Genomic DNA, 9,979 nt, shown 5'->3' with positions numbered 1-9,979 from the left:
CAAGACAAGTCAGCCTAAAACTCAACCATTACAATAAAATGCGGAAATAAAATATAAGTAACTTAATAAAACCCCCAAAACCTGGTAGTCACGTGTACAAGCCTCTAAAGTATTACAATTGATTCAAAAGAAAAACTCAAGTCTCAAATGAACTTGTTTCTAGAATAGAACAAGATCATAACTAAGGAGAAGAAAGTCTGCTGAAATGGAAGCAGCTACCTCACAAATCTCCAAGAAGCCTCGAAAAAGAAGAGAATGACAAGTACAATAAAATCCAGGCTCATACCAAGATAAGAAGGCCAAGACCAGGAATGATTCAGGGCAATAGAAAGATGGTTTGAGTTGTCCATAATTTGAAAAACAGAAGGGGCATGAATCATCATCTTCTAGTGCACCTGCGCCAAGAAATAGAGGTCAGTATAATGTGTGTCACGACCGGTGTCTAGACCCTAGATGAAACCGGCGTCGTTGACCTCTCGGAGGTCGCAGACAAGCCTACATATGTCATCATTACATCGTATAGGTTAATTTTAGCGGAAAATTTAAAACTTTTGTTTGCTTTGAAGTATACATAAACTTGCATTATATCACATCAGTTCACAACAACCATCTAATAATAATATATTCAAATGAAGGAAATAGTTCATAACTGCAATAATATAAAGTTGCCAAAATGGCACTAATACAAAGTGTGAAAATAGGTATGAAATAAACACTACTAGAACATCCTCCATTAGCTCATGCCTACGTCTAAGATAGAATATAAGAGTTAAGAATCCTCGAAAGCACGAGGGCCTATGAAGTCTGGATGAATGCTCCATGTCCGAATATCTTCAACGTAGTCTCGTAAGCTCTAGCGTCCACCTGCACCTGCACCTAAAAGTAAAGGGTTTTATGCAATTAGTACAGACTTGTACTAAGTATTGGTGTATGCAAGCACACACCAAGGAAATGCATGATTAAGAAGAGCTCTCTCCTAACGATATGAGTTATGGAAAGCCAAGTCAGTTGGACTTGCCAAATCAGATTAGGAAAGTCATGCTATGAGAGTAACTTGCATCATCATTCTTTTCATATTGCACACAGCACATATAACATTTCATTTAGCAAATACATATATCACATATCTTTCGTTCATATGTCGTGAGACCTTGGAATTACAGATTTAACATTAGGACTTCCAAAATGAGGACTCAACATATGGAACCTCAACTAGGGAGCCTTCTTTAGCAAACACAGAGTCTGCTTCATTCATTCATACGTACTTCATTTTCATCCATTTATATACCTAGGATGTTGTTTAGGACTCTCATCGGGTTCACTGTGCAATGACCAGGAATGAACTAGTGTCATTACTTGAGTCTAGTTCACCTCTTGATTATCCTATCCAAACACCCTTGGTATCATTCATTTCATTGTGTGCATTACGTGAGGATGGCCTCATTCTTTCTTTGGAAACTTTAACTTTAACCGACATAGATAATGTGAGCTTCATGAAATCCAGTGTGTACCCTACACCGAAAAAAGGTGGAATCACTGGCCAAAGTGAAACCAAAACATGCCAGAGTATATAGGGAAATGAACCCTGCTAGAACCCTATGTTGGCAGAATAGGTTCATGGACTAGGAGATATAAGGTGACCAATACCTGCCAAAATGGACAGGCTCATCTCATGAGATTTTCACGATATTTACACGAACCTCTGCCTTCCCAAAAGAAGGAATCGGGACTCATAACTAAAAGCTATGGGTACTTAGTATAAAGTTCCATTACATTCATCTTACACATCATAGAAGCTGGCTTCTAGTATGAGGACATCATTGCTCATTATATGATTTCTCATCTCATAATTAGTATTAAATGTGCATTAATCTCAATACTTTCATTAGAGTGTTTCTTAGAGACTGGTTTCTTTATTAGTTTTACACTCTCGTAGGTGAGTACGGTTTTTGGTAGCACTTATTAGGCTAATTTGAGATTGATCTCATCTTTCATATTAGACTCTTATCATGTTGTCACCACGTTAATTAAACTTAGCATATTAGCTCTTCATAATTACTCACCCCATTACGTGAATATTCATTTCTTCATATGCCAATGCACTTGGAACTTGTAGTGTGTTAAACACTCTTACTTAACCCTCTCGGGGTCACATCTTTTCATCACATACATCTTAAGTTCACTTATTTTTAAACATACGCTGGACTTATGAATCCATACGTACAAGCCATAAGGCTTCGTTCATAATTCTTCTAAACAACTTATACTTACCAAAGATTATGTGGTACAAAATTTATGCATCTTGTAAGTATGCCAAGGTCTCAATTTCAATTCATATAGGCGGCATTCATTAATTATTTGTTCACGTAAGACTTATGTATCAATACGAGATTGGGCAAGGGAACTCGATTTCAAATCCCTTGATAAACACATAGTCTTATATTTATTTTGTTTTAAAATTTTGGCTTGGGGACCGAGATCGAGCCCTAACGCCTACACTTCTTTTTTTCTTTATTTTCTTTCCTTCCTTTTTCATTTGAGGTCGAGAGGGTGTGGGACCGATGCCGCACAACCTCATTTTTACTTTTCTTTAATTATTCTCCTATTTTCCTCACCTATCCGAGAGGTTGTGGGTTCGATCCCCACACACCTCATTTTATTTGTTTTTCCCTCTTTCATTTCTTCACTTGAGCCTTACCCCATTTCGAATCCCCTTTACCTCATTTTTATTATTGAATTTTCAGCAGCTTACATATAGTGAGGTCTCAGGTTCAATCCCTGATGACCTCACACATTTTATATAAATTTTGAAACCCAAATCCTCAATGTTGCCTATGCCGAGACCAAATTTCCTGATTTTTGGAAATTTGGTCACGTTTCCAGTCCACCTTTTCTCAACATTTATACGTTAGATTCTTCGGCAATTCACTGGATATTTCGTACATTATTATGTGCATTTTTCATCGTTACATTTGGCCAAGAGTTTTCACTCAATTCATCAACATCACACCTCCCATGAACATCACAATTTCTACAAGTGATTGCATACTAAGTATGTCGTCACCTCCCAAAGCAAAGGAATCATTCATCTTTATCAGCACTGAGTCCTTCAACTCCATCCACACAAGATCAAGATGCTGAACCTTCTTTACTCCCCATGCTCAACCTGCTCAAAGCATCAGCTACAACATTTGCCTTCACTGGATGGTAGTGGACACTCATGTCATAGTACTTCAACAGCTCCAACCATCTTTGCTGACGTAGATTCAACTCCCTCTGCGTGAACACGTACTGGAGACTCTTGTGTTCTGTGAACACATCCACATGCCCCCCATACAAGTAATGCCTCCACAGCTGCCAACTCCAGGTCAGGAGTGGGATAATTTTTCTCATGAACCTTGAATTGTGTTGACGCATAGGCTATCACCTTACTAACCTACATAAGAACAAAACCCAAACCAACCCTAGATGCATCACAATAAATAGTGTAACTCTTACCATATTTGGGCAACGTAAGCATTGGGGCTTAAGTGAGTCTGTCCTTGAGCTCTTGGAAACTCTTCTCACAAGTCTCTTCCTATTCGAACTTGGCTTTCTTCTTAGTCAAAGCTGTCAATGGAGAAGCAATGGAAGAAAAACCCTCCACGAACCCACGGTAGTAACCAACCAATCAAGAAAGCTACGAATATCGGTGGGAGTAAGAGGTCTTGGCCAGTTCTTAACAGCCTCAGTCTTCTTGGGGTCAACCTCCACACCCTGATCAGACACAACATGACCCAGGAAGGTCATTAATCTAAGTCAGAATTCACACTTGCTGAACTTTGCATACTGCTGATGTTGTCCAAGTACCTACAAGGTTAGTCTCAAATATTGTTCATGCACTTCCGTGGTCTTAGAGTAGATGAGGATGTCATCAATGAATACTATGACGTAAGAATCAAGGTATTAACGGAGAGATCCATAAATACAGCTGGTGCATTAGTGAGACAAAATAACATGAGCAGGAACTCATAATGATTATAAGGGTACGAATGGTTGTCTTTGGGATATCTTCATCCCTAACCCTAAGCTGATGTACTCGGAACGAAGAGCAATCTTCGAGAATAAGCTAGACCCTTTGAGCTGATTGAATAAGTCATTTATTCCGGAAAGTGGATACTTGTTCTTTATAGTGACTTTGTTGAGCTGTCGATAATCGATACACATACTAAGGGTTCTATCTTTCTTCTTCACAAACAGCACTGGAGCGCCCCAACAGGATATGCTCGGCTAGATGAAACCCTTATCAGTGAGATCTTTTAACTGTCGCTTCAACTCTTTGAGTTCAGCTGGATCCATTCTATAGGGAGGAATTGACATCGGTTTGGTATCGGGATCTAGGTCGATACATAAATCATTCTCTCGAGGGGGAGGGACTCTAGGCAAATCATCAGGAATAACATCTTGAAACTTACTCTCTACAGGCATAGAGTCTATGGAAGGAATGTCATGATCTAAATCATTGACACTCACAATATGGCATAACAATCTCTTGTTCATCATTTTATTAGCTTTTAGGTTCGAAATCAAGGGACTTGAATGACTTGAATCGCACCCCTCCCAGACCAGCTCTACTTCATTAGGGAAACGGAATCTCTAAACCCTACTACGACAATCCATGAAGTCATAACATTTATGGAGCCAGTCCATACCAAGTATAATATCGAAGTCATTCATGGGTAACTCAATAAGGTCTACACACATAGTCTTACCACATACTACAAATGGGCAGTCTTTATGAACCCTATCAGCTCTTACATTTCCTCCTAAAGAGTAAAAACTACGATAAGATCATGCAAAACCTCAGGTAGTGTTTCAAAAGTATGAGCAAGAAAGGGAGTCACAAAATAAAGCGTAGACCCTGGATCAGTAATGCATAAAAAGAGGTTGAGAAGACTTGCAGCATACCTGTGACCACATCAGCACACCTCTTCTACTCCTCGTTGCCCTTCAAGGCGTAGAATCAGTTCCTCTTAAGAGGCTCAGCTGCAGTAGCATTTTGGGGATTAGGCCTAGGCTGAGCATTACCTCCAGCCAGACCCCTATTATGTGGACATTCCCTGACCATGTGTCCGCTCTTTCCGCAATTGAAGCTGGAATTTGTACCTAGTCTGCACTCTCCACTGTGAATACGGCCACACTTACCACATTCATTTCAGAAACGCTGCACATCACCTCCATTGCCCTTCTTGGGCTCGGGTTTGCCTCCTCTGGGTGCTGCACTCCTCTGAGAGTTAAAGTTCCCTAAACTCTGATGCCCCTTCTTAAATCTGGGCTGATCACGAACTCCGAAAGTGCTCCTAACACCACCACTACTAGGATCTTGCCTGGTCAGAAATTTTAGGCCTCCTGACCTTACAGACTCTCCTCTTCTTCCTGCTGTCCTCAACCTGTTGGACATGCACCATCATCCTGGACAAGTCCATGCTGTCATGAAGCATCACAACCCGACACTCATCCTCCAAGTCCTCTGAGATTCCTGTAAGGAACCTGCTCATCTCGTACCTGCTGTTCGACACAAGGGAAGTGGCATACCTGGACAATCTTACGAATTTCAGAGAATACTCCGTGATAGTCATCGAACCCTGCTTAAGTTTGATGAACTCCTCAACCTTAGTCTCTTTCATCTCCCTGGGGAAGAACCTCCCCAGAAAGGCTGTCATAAACAGTTCCCAAGTGATCGGACCTCTGCCTAATGCCCTGCTATCCTGCCACATCATGCACCAGGTATGTGCAACATCCTTCAGCTGGTACGAGGACAACTCAGCTTTCTCAATATCCGTGGACCCCAACGCCACCTGAATCTTCTAGACCTCCTCCACGAACTCCTGAGGATTCTCTGCAGTCTTAGATCCTGTAAATATTAGAGGATTCATCCTCGTAAAATCCCGCAACCTGTTTGCTATGTTATGGGCTGGTGGATTTTCTCGCTAAGCCTCCTGTCTATTGGCCTGGGCCGTCATAGCCTGGGCCTACACAGTGATGGCTTGAGCCATCTGTGCCAAAGAGGTCCGCACCTGCGCATCAGTCAACCTAGTTGGGTTAACTGCCATGGCCACTCCTGCAGCTGGAGTCTGGGGTGGAACTTGGCTGCCCCCAGTAGTTGCTTCTCCTCTTCCCCGACCAGCGATCCTCTTTGTGTTCATTTTCTGAAAAATAAGACTTGATGTTAGATACGCTCATAACACCAAGTAATCAGGTATTAGAGAAGGCACGACAAGATCTGAAGAAGGGAATTTTCTCCTACGCATCATCCAGTCTCTAATTCATGATAGTGGTGCACTTCACTACCATAACTTAGAAACTACTCGATATGTTTGATGTGAACTTATTATCCTTGGAATTTAACCTAAGGCTCTGATACCACGTTTGTCACGAATGGGGTCTAGACCCTAGTCGAAACCGGTGTCGTTGACCTCTCGGAGATTGCAGACAAGCCTACATACGTCATCATTACATCGTATAGGTTAATTTTTTAGCGGAAAATTTGAAACTTTTGTTTGCTTTGAAGTAACATAGACTTGCATTATATCACATCAATTCACAACAACCATCTAATAATGAGATATTCAAATGAAGTAAATAGTTCATAACTGCATTACTATAAAGTTGCCAAAATGCCACCAATACGACATTTTAAAATAAGTAAGAAAGAAACGCCAGTGGAACATCCTCCACTAGCTCATGCCTACTTCTAAGCTAGAATATAAGAGATAATCATCCTCACAAGCATGAGGGCCTACCAAGTCCAGATGAATGCTCCACGTCTGGATAGCTTCAACGTAGTCTCGTAAGCACTAGCGTCCACCTGCACATGCACCTAAAAGTAAAGGGTTGTATTAGTACACACTTGTACTAAGCATGGGTACATGAAATCACACACCAAGTACATGCATGAGTAAGAAGAGATCTCTTCTAACGATACGAGTTATGGAAATCCAAGTCAATTGGACTTGCAAAATTAGATTAGGAAAGTCATGCTATGAGAGTAACATGCATCATCATTCTTTTCATATTGCACACAGCACATAACACATTTAATTTCGCAAATACATATATCACATATCGTTCGTTCATATGCCGTGAGACCATGGAATCTCAGACTCAATATTACGACTTCCCAAATGAGGGCTCAACATATGGGACCTCAACTAGGAAGCCTTTTTTAGCAAACACATAGTCTGCTTCATTCATTCATACGTACTTCATTTTCATCCATTTATATACCTAGGATGTTGTCTAGGACTCTCATAGGGTTCACTGTGCAATGACCAAGAATGACCTAGAGTTATTACTTTAGTATAGTTCACCTCTTGATTATGCTATCCAAACACCCTTTGTATCATTCATTTCATGGTGTGCATTACATGAGGATGGCCTCGTTCTTTCTTTGGGAAGATTAACTTTAACCGACATAGATCATGTGAGATTCATGAAATCATATGTCTACCCCACACCGAAAGGTGGAATCACTTGCCAAAGTGAAACCAAAACATGCCAGCGTATATAGGGAAATGAACCCTGCTAGAACCCTATGTTGGCAGCATAGGTTCAAAGGCTAGGAGATATAAGGAGACCCATACCCGCCTAAACGGACATTCTCATCTCATAGCTGATACGCTCAAACTTACTTCTCAAATAAGAAGTGAAGCGGTCGTATCAAGTAAAGAACCTAACTAAAAAGGTTGGGATCGTTCCCACGAGGAACATAGTTCAGACTTAACTTCAATCTATTATTACTACTATTTAGTCAATTATTTACTTGGAAAGCAAAGACAATAAAAAGGGTTTTTTTTACTTCTAAATGAATGAAAATAACTAGCTAAATTAAAGGAGACAACTAACAGCTTCAAATGTTGGAGTTTAATCAATTAATAAAAGTAACTAGGGTTTACGTGTTCCCCGCAGGTTCATAACTTGATAATTCTAACTATAACAATTCTTTCCTAGTATCTTGCATGCAAAGTGATAAGTTATCTATATCTAAATTTTGGTCCGGCATCTAGAAAATTTCACTCCGCACCTTGGTCCGGCTACGTGTGTTGATATACTANCCAAGAGTCTAACCCCAAAAACGAGGTTTTTTGAACCATTTATAAAAAAATAAAAATCTAATTAAATAAGGACTCTATTTGTTGGAAATCTGTCAAAACGCAGCTGGGTCGACGGACCTCGCGACGGATCGTCGTGGTCACGACGGGCCGTCATGGACTCTGTCGTCCCATACTTGTGCAATTTCTTCTACTGCTCTCTTCATCACCCTCGACGGCAGGTATGACGGATCCTCACAGGCACAACGGTCCGTCGGGGGTCTCCGTTCCGTAACACTTGAACTCTTGAAAATTGGGTACTGGGAATACTTCTCTGATGTTCATGACGAACCAGCAGGACGGACTGTCATAGATACAACGGTCCGTCATGCACTCCGTAACCCCACATTTGGTCAGACTTCCCCATCTTCCTTCAGCAGCTGCACTACGATGCCACCTACGGACCGTCACGGGCATGACGAACTGTAACAAGCTCCGTAGGTGGTACTTTTCTGTATTTCTTGCTCAAAAACCTCCGCATTCATCTTTTTAAAAGGTTTCCTGCAAATAAAGAGAAAATTACATAAAAATTAGTACAAAAAGGCTTCTGGACACACTAAACTTAAGGAAAAATTATTAAAAATACTGTGAAACCACGGTATATCAATAGCTAGCCTATCGGTGCTCAGTATAATGTTCCATTGCATTCATCTCACACGTCATAGAAGCTGACTTCTAGCATGAGGACATCGTTTCTCATTAGACGATTTCTCATCTAATCATTAGCATTAAGTGTGCATTAATCTCAATACATTCAATTGAGTGTTTCTTTGACACTAGTTTGTTTATTAGTTTTACACTGTCATAGGTGAGTACGGTTTTTGGTAACACTTATTAGGCTCATTTGAGATTGATCTCATCATTCATATTATCCTCTTATCATGTTGTCACCACATTCATTAACTTTAGCATATTAGCTCTTCGTAATTACTCACCCCATTACGTGAATGTTCATTTCGTCATATGCCAATGCTCTTGGCCCTTTTAATGTGTTTCACACTCTTACTTACCCCTCTTAGGGTCACATGATTTCATCACATACATCTTAGGTTCACTTATTTTTAAACGTACGCTGGACTTATGAACCGTTACGTACAAGCCATCAGGCTTCGTTCATAATTCTTCTAAATGACTTATACTTAGCCACGATTATGTAGTACAAAACTTATGCATCTTGTAAGTATGCCAAGGTCTCGAGTTTGATTCCTATAGGCGGAATTCATTGATTATTTATTCACGTAAGACTTATGTATCAATACGAGATTGGGCAAGGGAACCTGATTTCAAATCCCTTGAGCAACACATAGTCTTATATTTATTTTGTTTTAAAATTTTGGCTTGGGGACATACTTATTTTTTTTTTCTTTATTTTCTTTCCTTCCTTTTTTGTTTGAGGTCGAGTGGGTGTGAGATCGATCCCGCACAACCTCATTTTTACTTTTCTTTAATTAGTCTCCTATTTTCCTCACCTATCCGAGAGGTTGTGGGTTCGATCCCCACACACCTCATTTTATTTGTTTTTACCTCTTTCATTTCTTCACTTGAGCCTTACCCCATTTCGAATCCCCTTTACCTCATTTTTATTATTGAATTTTCGGCAGCTTACATATAGTGAGGTCTCGGGTTCAATCCCTGATGACCTCACACATTTTATAAAAATTTTGAAACCCAAATCCCTGGAAATTTGGTCACGTTTCCAGTCCACCTTTTCTCAACATTTATACGTTAGATTCTTAGCAAATTCACTGGATATTTCGTACATTATTATGTGCATTTTTCTTGGTTATATTTGGCCAAGAGTTTTCACTCAATTCATCAACATCACACCTCCCATGAACATCACAATTTCT

The sequence above is a fragment of the Solanum pennellii genome, chromosome 5, assembly GCF_001406875.1.
Source record: "Solanum pennellii chromosome 5, SPENNV200".
Classification (NCBI taxonomy): domain Eukaryota; kingdom Viridiplantae; phylum Streptophyta; class Magnoliopsida; order Solanales; family Solanaceae; genus Solanum; species Solanum pennellii.
Note: the sequence above shows the minus strand (reverse complement) of the source record.